The sequence below is a fragment of the Rhinolophus ferrumequinum genome, chromosome 3 (assembly GCF_004115265.2).
Source record: "Rhinolophus ferrumequinum isolate MPI-CBG mRhiFer1 chromosome 3, mRhiFer1_v1.p, whole genome shotgun sequence".
Lineage (NCBI taxonomy): Eukaryota > Metazoa > Chordata > Mammalia > Chiroptera > Rhinolophidae > Rhinolophus > Rhinolophus ferrumequinum.
The window spans coordinates 84188415-84200440 of record NC_046286.1 but is presented as its reverse complement, the minus strand read 5'-3'; the positions used below and the strand labels follow the sequence as shown (position 1 = coordinate 84200440).

The 12026-nt window shown below is 36.0% G+C and overlaps 1 pseudogene; it reads right to left on the bottom strand.

Annotated features, from left to right (window-relative positions):
- Positions 1-4857: 4857 nt before the first annotated feature.
- Positions 4858-5846, bottom strand: LOC117020699 (Y-box-binding protein 1-like; annotated as a pseudogene).
- Between the last annotated feature and the right edge of the window lie 6180 nt (positions 5847-12026).

The following is a 12026-nucleotide window of genomic DNA, read 5'->3' as shown; positions in this document are numbered from 1 at the left end:
AGGGGATTGTTAGTTGACTTAGAAAAGGCCTTATTGAAGAGTTGCCTGAAATAATGTGCTTTGTCTATAGAGCCAACAGACGGAATGTACTGTAACTACTTACAGAATCGCTGTAGCATTTCAACTCTAGAAACTGTATCTGTGTAGATTTTAGTAATGGAAGTCTATTTTTTAAGGCTTCCACAATATATACTCATTGTTTCAATATTTTTTCCCACACATCCATTATTACGATGGGCTTTTTAGCTAAGACTCTCCTGTTTAGGACTTCTACAACTAGATTTTAATTACAAACACTAACTACAATTAGTTTGAAAATGTGATTAGCTACCTCTAAAACTTCTCTAAGTATTTCAGAGCCAAGAGAAGAGTTTTTCCATGTTTTATTTAATTTTCCTCCCTTTCTCACTCTTGTTTTTGAAAAATATCCATTTGTCTTCACCCATTTGATTGTTCTATTTTTTCTTAATTCCCTTAAACTCAACATTGTTAATTTGCTATTATAGTTTCAAGAATTACCAAGACTTCTAGGTTTTCTGGTTCTACTGGTTTGTGGACGAGTTGGACATAGGCAAGCTTGACTTTTTGCTATGTTAAACATTTCGTCTCTGAGTCAATTATGGAAAAAAAAAAAAACACACCCAAAAACTAATGGTCAGGGAAGATCTTTCAAATAAACGAAAGATGCTGGTAAAATATACTTATTCTTACATTTAATTTCGAATTTCGGCAGACTGCTCAGTATACTTTCTCGAGATGTTATTACAAGAATTAAATAAGCTTCTATTTGATTAGGAAGACTGGAAAACTAATCAGTGGACTGCAGGCAGCCCTATGACAAATCAGAGTGCCATGGAGACCCAGGGGTTCACGTAAGGGTCAGATGATCTGGCGTCAGTTTTTGTTCAACTTTGGCCCTGATAATCTGGAACGAAAGAGATATAAACAATTTGACTAAATTAACAATATAGACTAAAAGAGGAAAATACTCCAGAATGTTTTGTTTTTAACTAACAGAATGATGATAAAAAAATAAAAATTATTGATATGAACTTTACTTTGGAAAAATATGAGCACTTATGGAACTGGAGGTTTGAACAGAAGATTGAAAAAAATTTATGAAGAATAATTAACATGAAATAGAATGTAATGATGTTATGTGTTCAATTCAATGAATTTTGACAGTTTTTCCCCCCACTCCTGTAAGTACAATCTAAAACAAGATATAAAACATTTCCATCACTAGAGAAATTTCCCTTTGGTTAACTATTTTTTTTCTAGCTACAATGGAGGAGGATTTTTAAAAATCTCAATCCTTCAGAAAAATCAGGGAGCAGGATATGAAATTTATAAGCTTATGAGATGTTCTCTGGTTATAAACTCAGGTATTTTCAAATATTTGGTCTTTAGTTTTCTATATCTGGAATCAAGGAAAATCTAGTAATATTTAAGATAGAATGATGATCATAAATGTTTGAAAATTAAATTGATATTCTTGAATTTAAAACAGAAGCCAATAATTAGATTATTCCGATTACAAATCCTCATGTAATTTGTGTATATTTTCTCTATTCCTGTATGTGACAGGAAGTGGGTCAGGTGAAGTACCGTGTTTCCCCGAAAATAATACCTAGCCGGACCATCAGCTCTAATGAGTCTTTTGGAGCAAAAATTAATATAAGACCAGTTCTTATTTTAATATAATATAAGACCGGATCATTATAATATAATATGATAATATAATATACTGGACCTTATATTAATTTTAGCTCCAAAAGATGCATTAGAGCCGAGGGTCCAGCTAGGTCTTATTTTCGGGGAAACACGGTATAGAGGAGCACCTTTATTTAATACCTAAATTGTCACATGTTATTATCTGTGTTTTTTTTTACAACAATTCTGAGTTATAAGAATTATTTCTATTGTGCTGGTTAGGATGTTAGGGCATATATTAAACAATCTTGGAGGAAATTTTCCAAGGTTTTTAAGATTATCCAATTCTAGGAACCAACTCTGGATGTAACTACACCTCACTGTGAAACAAAAGAAGTTTAGAGGATGAAGAAAGCTGTTCCTCTTTTAATAGGTGTAGCAACGTTATGCTTTGTGCAAACACCTGGAGAAGGCAAAAGTCATATGACTATAAATATGAAGCCTCATAAGAAAAATTAGTTGCCTTGGAATTCCTGTTATTTCTGTAGCACCATTTATTTTGCAACACCTCCCGATTTGCCTCTCGGCCCAGATATAGCCAACTACCACCTTCTCTGGACTGTTTCTGTACTATGTACATGCTTTCATTAGTTCACATGTTATATTTTGTGACGATATCGTCTGAAAATCTTTCTTCACCCCACTAACAGGAGACAAAGAATTGTCTTTTAAGTTACATTCTCTGAAAGCCCAGTCAGGTCCTGACATCTAGCAGGCACTCAAATGCTTTGGAAAGGATGAATGAAGCACTTGAATCTCAGTTTATGTGTAATCTTCATTGCTGTTTTGAACACTGTCAGGAAGACAACCTCACCTTATTGGATTGTATGTATCTGGGGCATGCAAGGGGCCCCTATGGGTTGTCCTCAGCTGCTGGAACTACAGCCAGACAGACACTGGGCTTGTTCCCTGCTCTGTGGAGGCCTCTGCTCATTCAAACTCGGCAGTTTTTGGAACTTGAGTGAGAGGGTTTGTACACTGTGCTGCCATTAACTTGAGCTCATCAGAATTCCCCAAAAGATGTTCCCAATAAAATACCTTTAAGCAATGTCACTTAAAATATCCTAAATGCTTCTGGGAAATTTTTCATCTGAATGAGAAATTGAGCAAGTAGTTTGGAATGGAAAAAATAGTATAACCAACATATGTTAGGTATATTACAATTCGTGAATAAGCTAGTAGCTAATGTAGGACATAGAAAAGAAAAAATGGAATATCCACTAACTCTGATTTAAGTGCATGTTTCAAAGCCCTTGCTTATTTTGAGGTCTTCTCTCTCTGATTAGAAATATTATAATATAAAAATGCTTGATGGATTTGATTTCATGATGGGAAATCAAAGAAAAATGAATTCTATATACATCTTGACTGTTTTCATGTGAAGTCTGACAGAGATAAAATCTCTTCCTTCAACAAACAATCAATTTTGAAACAGTTATATAAAGAAGCAATTTATAGGTTCCCACTATTCTTTCCCCGATAGTCATCAATCAGTACTTCAGTCTGCCCAAACGAAACAAACACTGAACTAAACAAACACTCACCACCACCCAAACACGTATGCTTATCCTAACAGAATAAAATCTTTGGTGGGTTTGTGATTCTGGATAGAATTATGGAAACTCCCTTTCAGGGGAAATTAGTTGGGGGAACCTATTGGATTGTCTAATAATTTTATTTATGTATTTTTTCCTTCATTTACTTTTTCTGGTTAATTAACCCATAGGAATAAATCCCATTTACTGTCTCATTTTAGGAACTTTTGTATATGTAAAAATAATAGGGGCCATTTTGGCAATATTTTCTCACATATGTGTCTAAAATGTTGTCCTATTAATTCTAAATAGTATTTTCTACACAGACTTAAGCCAAAATCAAAAGAAAATTCCTGACCTCAAGGAATTTACCCTCCTTTTCTCTTTTATTGTATTCTGTCACAATTAGTTTTAATCTATCTGTCCTTCATAATCAAAATAAAAGCACAAATAATGCATTGAGGGACTCCCTTCACAATCAAAATATAAACACGGGGAAATAGTCAAAGAAGTGATGTTTCACCAGAATCTCTTTAATATCAGACATGGACATAAATGAAACTTAACCTGTTATCTCTGTAGTGCCAGCCCATTATTTCCCCTGGAGTGCTAATAAGGCAACAACTTCTTAAGAGAGCTTATACAGGGCCTACATTTGTCTTCCTGATCCTGCTCTCTCTTTTGAGGTTTTAACCAAGAGGAAAAAAAAAATAAAAGCTTAAAGAAATAACAAAGGATACAAATGATTCAAAATCTGGGTAATCAGCTTTTGAATAACAATTGAAAACTAATTTTCTTTTTGGATTTTATGAGAAATTCTAGGGTTTGAAACAACATAAATGCCCATTTATAAGAGAAGGATTGGATAAACTATGATGCATTAACAGATGGATACTACACAGCTGTATACAGTAATAGGGAATATCTCTGTAGATGGAGGTATGGGAATGTGGAAATAAGGATGAGAGGGAGCAATACTTCTCTGGTTACACGTTGTGTATAGCTCTGACTCTTAGTAGGATGATAATGTTTCACATTTCCAAAATATTTTATTTTTCTATAAATTGGTCAGTATTATGTATTTAAATTTATTGGAATCATGGATATTACTTTTCTTTAATTCTCACCTGTATCTATGGTTTTATTTTTTTTCCATCCCTGATTTAATTTTTTGTGCTTTCTATTTTTTTCTTTGTTGAACAAGACTATAGATTTGTCAGTTCTATTAATCTTTTCTAAAGACCAAAAATTATTTAAGAACGTTATTAAGAGGTGCTTGCAATTTGTTGACTCTTTTTGAAAAAGTCAAGTTGTAAAATTTTATTACAGATTAAAAATGAAGTTCTTAAAAATCTCAACTTGACTAGGTATGAAACAATTTAAAAACTTTTAAAGGTGTGAGAAAAAAACAGGCTTAAAAAAAACTTGTTTGTCATTAGCAAAAAGAGACATCTTTAGGGAAAAATAATAACTCCATACTGTATAGATAATGCAGATAGTTCTAGTTACATGGTAAACCGGCAAAAAGCAGGGCTTAAGGTCTTTAGCTCCAATCTCTTGTTCACTTTTTATTTCTGGAATTTCATATTCATTTCTTCTTGTTGGACAACTAAACTAGATGATGGTAGCGATGGTAAGCCAGTATTGACTGCTCAGCCTCCAGAGTGGAGGAGTTCTCAGCTGGTGGATCAGCTGCTTTTGTCTCTTTGCCATCTTGTGGGTTACGGTTTTCTGGGTGTCTGCATGGGCACCTGAGTTGAGGTGGCTGCTGACCTTGAGTCTCATCTCCCTGATTTTCCTTATCTCCTCATTGCCGTCCTCTCTAGGCTGTCTTTGGCCAGAAGGGCCCCTACGGAATCGTGGCCCCTTCAATACAAATTCTGTCTCACTGGTCTGGTCTACCTTGTTCTCCTACACCCTGGTTGTCAGCGCCCTCCATCACTTCTGCCTGCACAGGAGGGTTGAAATACTGTGGTCAATGACCATGGGGTCTCCGCAGGTAGTAAGGTGGGAACCATGGCCTGCGGTAGGGTCGGTGCTGTTGGGTCTGGCCTTCGGAAGCTTTCTATGATCCCTCATTCTTTTTCCTACCTTCACTATTCTGGTAGTTGTGCTGGTAATTGCGTGGAGGCCCCCTGCAATGCGCATGGCAGCTGTAATGGTTCCAGTCTGCTGCACATTTGCTACCTGGCACTGGAACTCCACCAGTGCCTGTGACATTTGCTGCCTTCGCACCCGTTTCTCCTTCAACAACATCAAATTCCACAATCTCTCCATCTCCTACATTGGAAGGTACTTCCTGGGGTTATTATCCTTTATGGAAGTCTGGTGTACAAATACATATTCCTTGGTGTCATTCCTGTGATGAATTTTGTCATTCCATATCCGTTTCTTGCACTGAACCATTTTACTGTTCCCAAAACTTTTGTTGCCATGACCTTCTTGTCACCATCGGCTGGTGCCGCCATTGTGAGGCCACAGGTTGCTGCTCCCTGTGCTGAGGCCTGAGGGGCCGGGCTCGGTGTTGGTGATGCTGAGGGCAGGGCAGGGGGGATGCACAGGGGCAGGCGGATGCTGGGTGTCCACCTGGCTGCTCATGGTTGTGGTGATGCTGACTGGGGCTGGGTGTTGGCGGGTGGGTGATGGGAACTGGGCCTGCATTGGTGGTGGGTCTGCTCTCTGATCCGCTGCTAGGGGAACGAGGGAGAATGGTTGGTTAGTTTTTAAGCATTCCATGTGTGATTGAAAAGCATGACTGTTCTGTAATTGTTGGTTGTCAGGTTCTGGATATGTTAATTAGATATTAATCTTTTTTCCAAAGAATACAAAGACCTTGGGTCACCTGAGCCATAACCCTTGAACTTAAATGATCTGATATTTAAGTTATTTTATTTTAAGTTAATAGAGTTTATGTTTTAAAAAATAATTTTAGGTTTATAGAAAAAAATTGAGAAAATTGAGTACAGAGTTTCCATATACCCGTTTATCCCAACCCAAATTTCCTGTTTTTAACGTCTTTTGTTAATATGGTATATTTGTTACAGTTGGTGAACCAATATTAGCATAGTATTAATTAAAGTCCACAATTTAACATTAGGGTTCACTCTGTGTCATGCATTTAGGCTTTGACAAATGTGTAATGACTTGTAGGCCACCATTATAGTATCGTGCAGAAGCATGTTTTCACGTCCCTAAAAATCCCCTGTACTTCACCCATTCATCTCTCCCCTTCCTCCCCGCAAACCCCTGGCAACCAGTGATCTTTTTTTGTCTCCATAGTTTTGCCTTTTCCTGAATGTCATATACAGTTGACCCTTGAACAACACAGGTTTGAACTGCCTGGGTCCACTTATACACTGATTTTTTTTTCCAATAAATATCTGTACTGTTTTTTATCCACAATGGAGAGCACGAGGATGTTGGGCTCTAAACATCCTTGGGGGGGGGGGCAAATGTATGCATTGGTCTATACTATCTTATAGGGGGGTCTTGAGTATCCTCAGATGTTGGTGTCTGTGGTGGTGCTGCAACCAATCTCCCATGGATACCGAGGGACAACTTGAAGATCTGGGGCAGTCTAAAGCTATTCGTGGCTTTTCAACTGCAGTGGTGTTGATACCCTTTACCCCACATTGTCCAAGGGTCAACTGTAGTTAGAATCATACAGTAGGTAGCCTTTTCAGATTGCCTTCTCTCACTTAGCAATATGTATTTAAAGCTTCCTCCATGTCTTTTTGTGGCTTGATAGCTCATTTAGTTTTGTTCTTTTTAAAATCCCAAACTGATACTGTTGGTGTATTAGATAATTCTTGGTAAGAGTTATCTATATATTTACATATTTCTTGGCTTACTGTTCTTCAGAGCTTCTTTCGGTAATCATTTTCCATTTCCCTTTCATGAAAGAATAAAATCACTCTAAAAAAAAGAAATAGTTTTATTTCACTCATTGTTCAAAGAGAGCTTTTTCTGAGTAAATATTTCTAGGTTGACAGATATTTTAATCAGCATTAAAGATATACTGCATTTGAAGATATACGGCTGTTTCAACTATTGTGGAGAAATTAATTATATCTGTAATTGCCATACCCTTGTAACAGGTCTCTCTTTTTATCTGTCTGCCTTTAAAGATTTTCTCTTTGTATTTGATCTTTAATAATATTATGAAATTAAAGATAAAGGTATCACTTTATTTAAATCTTATCAGTTGAGTTTCATGAATCTATGGGTTCATGTCTTTCATTAGCTTTTGGAAAATTTGGAGTTATTATTCTAGTGCCTATCTTTTATTCCCTTTATTTTGAAACTGTTATTAAACATATTTTAGACCTTTTTATTCTGTCCTTCATGTCTCAACTTCTCTTTTCATGTTCCATTTCATTATTTTTAGTTTTATTGGGGTATAATTGACAAAATTTTAAGATATTTAAAGTGTACAGTGTGATGATTTGATATATGTAAATATTATGAAAGGATTTCTCTCATCTAGTTAGTTACCACATCTATTACCTCACATATTTATCTCTTTGTGTGTGAGAACATTTAAGTTCTACTCTCTTAGCATAGTATTTCAATGATATAATAGTGTTATCTACTACAGTCACCATATTATATGAGGTCTGACAATTAAATTCGTGAATTTGTTGCAACAATGTTGCTAACCTTTTTTAATGTCAGAGGGATTATTCATTATGAATTTGTACCAACTGGACAAGCGGTTAACTAAGTTTACTATTTGGAAGTGCTGAAAAGGCTGCCTGAAAAAAGTTAGACGACCTGAACTTTTTGCCAACAATTCATGGCTTTTGCATCATGACAATGCACCAGCTCACAGGACACTGTCTGTGAGGGAGGTTTCAGCCAGTAAATAAATCACTGCAATGGAACACCCTCTCTGCTCACCTGATCTGGCCCCCAATGACTTCTTTCTTTACCCCAAAATAAAAGAAATACTGAAAGGAGACATTTTGATGACATTCAGCACATCAAGGGTAATATAACGACAGCTCTGATGGCCATTCCAGAAAAAGAGTTCCAAAATTGCTTTGCAGCATAGACTAGGCACTGGCATCAGTTCATAGCTTCCCAAGGGGAGTACTTCAGAGGTGACCATAGTGATATTCAGCAATGAGGTATGTAGCACTTTTTCTAGGATGAGTTCGCAAACTTAATTGTCTGACCTTATACATTAAAGCACCTTTCATTACCTGTTAGCCATTGGTATGTCTTCTTTGGAAAAATGCCTATTCAATTCCTCTGTCCATGACTCTGAGCTGCATTCTGCATTTATCAACTAATTAGTAATTCTTTCCTCTGCTGAGTCTTATTAGCTGTGAAACACATCCATCCTTGATTTTTAAATGTTAACATTGATATTTTTCGAGTGTTAGGGTTTTTTTCCCCTCAAAAATGGTTGGTAAAGGTAATTTTTAGTCTCTTATTCCTGGAATCCTTTATTTTTTGGATTCTATTATTCATTTCTTTAAATATTTCATGTAACTTCATTTCTTTATCTGATCATTTAAATATCTAAATTCTTTAGAGTCAAAGTCTATTTATTTTACTAGACTTTGTGGATTTTCCCCCCAGTATGTTTGGTAACTATTACAATTGGGAATTCAAATTTAGTTGAATCTGATCTTTGGGAATCCTGAGATCAAAATTGAAGATGTTTTCTCTGGAGATGATTTGCACTCAGTACAATGGGGCCACCACCAACCTGGGATCACACTAGTCACACTTGGGAATTCAGGGTTAAGTGTGGGAGTTGCAGATTCAGCTTGTCCCCGTGTTAGAAGCCGTAGGCTCAACCTTCCAATTCCACGGTGACAGAGGCAACTCATCCTAACTACTCTCTGCTCTGGTTTCAGCTTTGCCGCACCCTGCTTGTCAAATTCTTAAGTATCCTGCTGTGCGTCGCCAGCAAATTAGAGCATTTCTTAATCTTATTTGATCATGAATTTCGTCCTTTTTTTTTTTTTTGAGGACTAATTTTAAGATCTAGTTTTCCAACAAACATTCCTTGAGCAATGCTGTTCTATTTCAATCCTTTCATTTTATGGGCAAGAAAACTGAAGCTATGTGACTGGTGCAGTGTTTCATGATGAGCCTGTGTTGGAGCCAGGGAAAAATCCTTTACGTCATAAAACCAGAGTGCTTTCTAACCCTGGAAAGTTCCATAAGTGGAATATCCATTTCTTCCCTGGTGAAAATGTTCCTCTATGTGATATGTCTCAGCACTAAACACATTTCTAAGAACTTATTATCTTGGTGCAGATATTTGTTAAAATACATAAGTAAAGTCTTGTTTTGTTTGGGGAAGAGAGAAGTAAGATTGATGTTATTAACAATAAAAGATATAGATATTGCTCTTGGTTAGGGATATATGCTGTGAAGTTTTCCTGTGTAGTTAGGCTAGGTGAGTTAGAAAGATACTTGTATACTGGGTATTGCTGTTGAAACACAAAGGGACAAAGCATTAATAGTAAGTTCATGGCCCAATTTATCCACATGAAAGCCTTTGAATTGAAATGTGCATTATTTAACAGTCCTCTTCTTTGACATACAGTTGGGATACTGGTGATTTAATTTGGGTACGTTGGATTTGAAATGCCATCTTTAATCTGCATTCCCATTTTAAGCCTCATTCCTTAAAACAAAACAAAACAGGATTACTTAAAATTATACTGAATCTTGCATTTCAATTTCTTGTCTTCAGATATTTTGCTTAAGCTTTGTAAATATTTTTAAGGCTTCTGCTGGTAGTTTTACCTGCAAAGAGATATGTTATCATTTGTTATAACATAATAGGCAGTTATTATTGTATTGCAATTTGAATCTCTTTATCACTCACTCACTGAATTATAGAATATGGAGTTTGGAGGATTCTTAGGTTGTGAAGTCTAAGTTCATGACCTCAAATTCTGAAATAACCACCAAGCAAGTGATATAGACCCTTTGCTCTTTGGCAATATTTTTGTCATTTATTGAGCAAGCATTTCTATTGGGTATCTATGAAGTTCTAGGCATTATGATGTGTACATATAAAACAGCCCCTGCCCAAAAATGCTTGCAATTATGTGTGGGACAGGCAAGCAACTGAACAATTAGAGGTCAGTGTGAGGCATTTGGGCAGCTGTATGTGCAAAGAGTAGCTGGAACAGTTAAAGAGAGCGTCTACACCCTGTGAGATATGAAAACTGTCTTCTGAAATGACTATACAATCAACTCTTTTCTCACTCCTCCTAAACAGTCACCCCTCTCTTTAAATCCTTTGCCAATCCATCTTCTTTTCTGTTAGGCTCATTTTTTAAATTTCTGAAACAACTATTAAGTAGGAACTCTGTTCTATCCTAACCTTTTTGAACTTTCCTCATCTTTTCTCACCTACATTGGTGGTGTGAAGGAGCGGTGGATTGTGCTATGGAAGAACTGTCCTTTTTGTCCAAAGCAAGTTCTATTTGTCTGGGTCCCCTCCAACTTATCATGCAAACACACACACACACACACACACATACACATGCCCACTTCATCCTGTCCCCTTCTCTCATACCACAGGATACAGTATCCTCTTTGACAGTGAATATCTAGCTTCTCTCTTTCAAAAGATTTCCACTCAGTCCATAAGCATTAGATTACCTCCCATTTTGAAATAAACAGAGCAAGAACTTCAATCCTTTCCCTTGTCCCTTGTTCCTTCTGAGTTCTTTCGTGCCCTCCTTACCTCCACAACTTAAAAAATGGTCATTGCTCCTGCTTTCCCTCCTCCCAGTTGTTTTTCTCTCTGAAGTGTGGCTTCTGCACTTACCTAACCCCGAAATTAATCTGATAAAAATCATTGCAACCTTCTAAATGCCTGTAGACTATTTCCAGTCTTCATCCTACTTGATGGTCTTACTGAATACTCTCTTCTTGAAGTGCTCACTTACTTGATTTTGTAATATGCTGACTCTGTCCTCCTCCCATCTAACTGGTTGTTATTTATCAGTGTCTTCTGTGAGAAACTCTTTCACAGGCTTCTGTTTTTGTCCAATTGATTGGACCCAGTGATAAGCTTTCTCCAAAAAAAAAAAAAAAATCAACTTTAAATATAAAGATCCAAATAGATTAAATGGAAAAGAATAGAAAAAGTGTACCATGTTATCATTAACCAAATGATTAATATAATTAATATTAGATGAATTGATGTCAGTCCAAGGAATATGAACAGGGACTTAAAAAGACATTTCATAATAATAAATGGGTCAATTTTTTTAAGGTGACATAACAATCCTGAATATATATGCCTAACAAATAGCACTTCAATATGTGAAACAAAAACAAGAGACATTAAAAGAAGAAATAGACAAAAGCACAAGTATAATTGAAGATTTTTACATTCCCTCTCAGTGTAGCTGACATAGTTAATAGTTATAGAACTTTCCATGCAAAACAGTAGAATATTAATTCTTTTCAGATGTACATGGGACACTGAGCAAGGCATACCATATTATGGGCCATGAAAATTCTTAATAAATTAAAAAAGGATTGAAATCATGGTCCCTGGAATTTAAATTGGAAACCAATAGGAAAACATCTGGAAAAATCTCCCAATATTTGAAAATTAAACAATACACTTTTCAATAACAAGGATTAAAGAAGAAATCACAAGGAAATATTTAAAATATTTTGAACTGAATGCCACCTTAAGAAACTTGAAAAAGGAATAAACTAAACACAAAGCAAACAATGGGGAGAAAAATAATAAAGATAGTAGCAGAAATCAAAGGAATAGAAAATGGG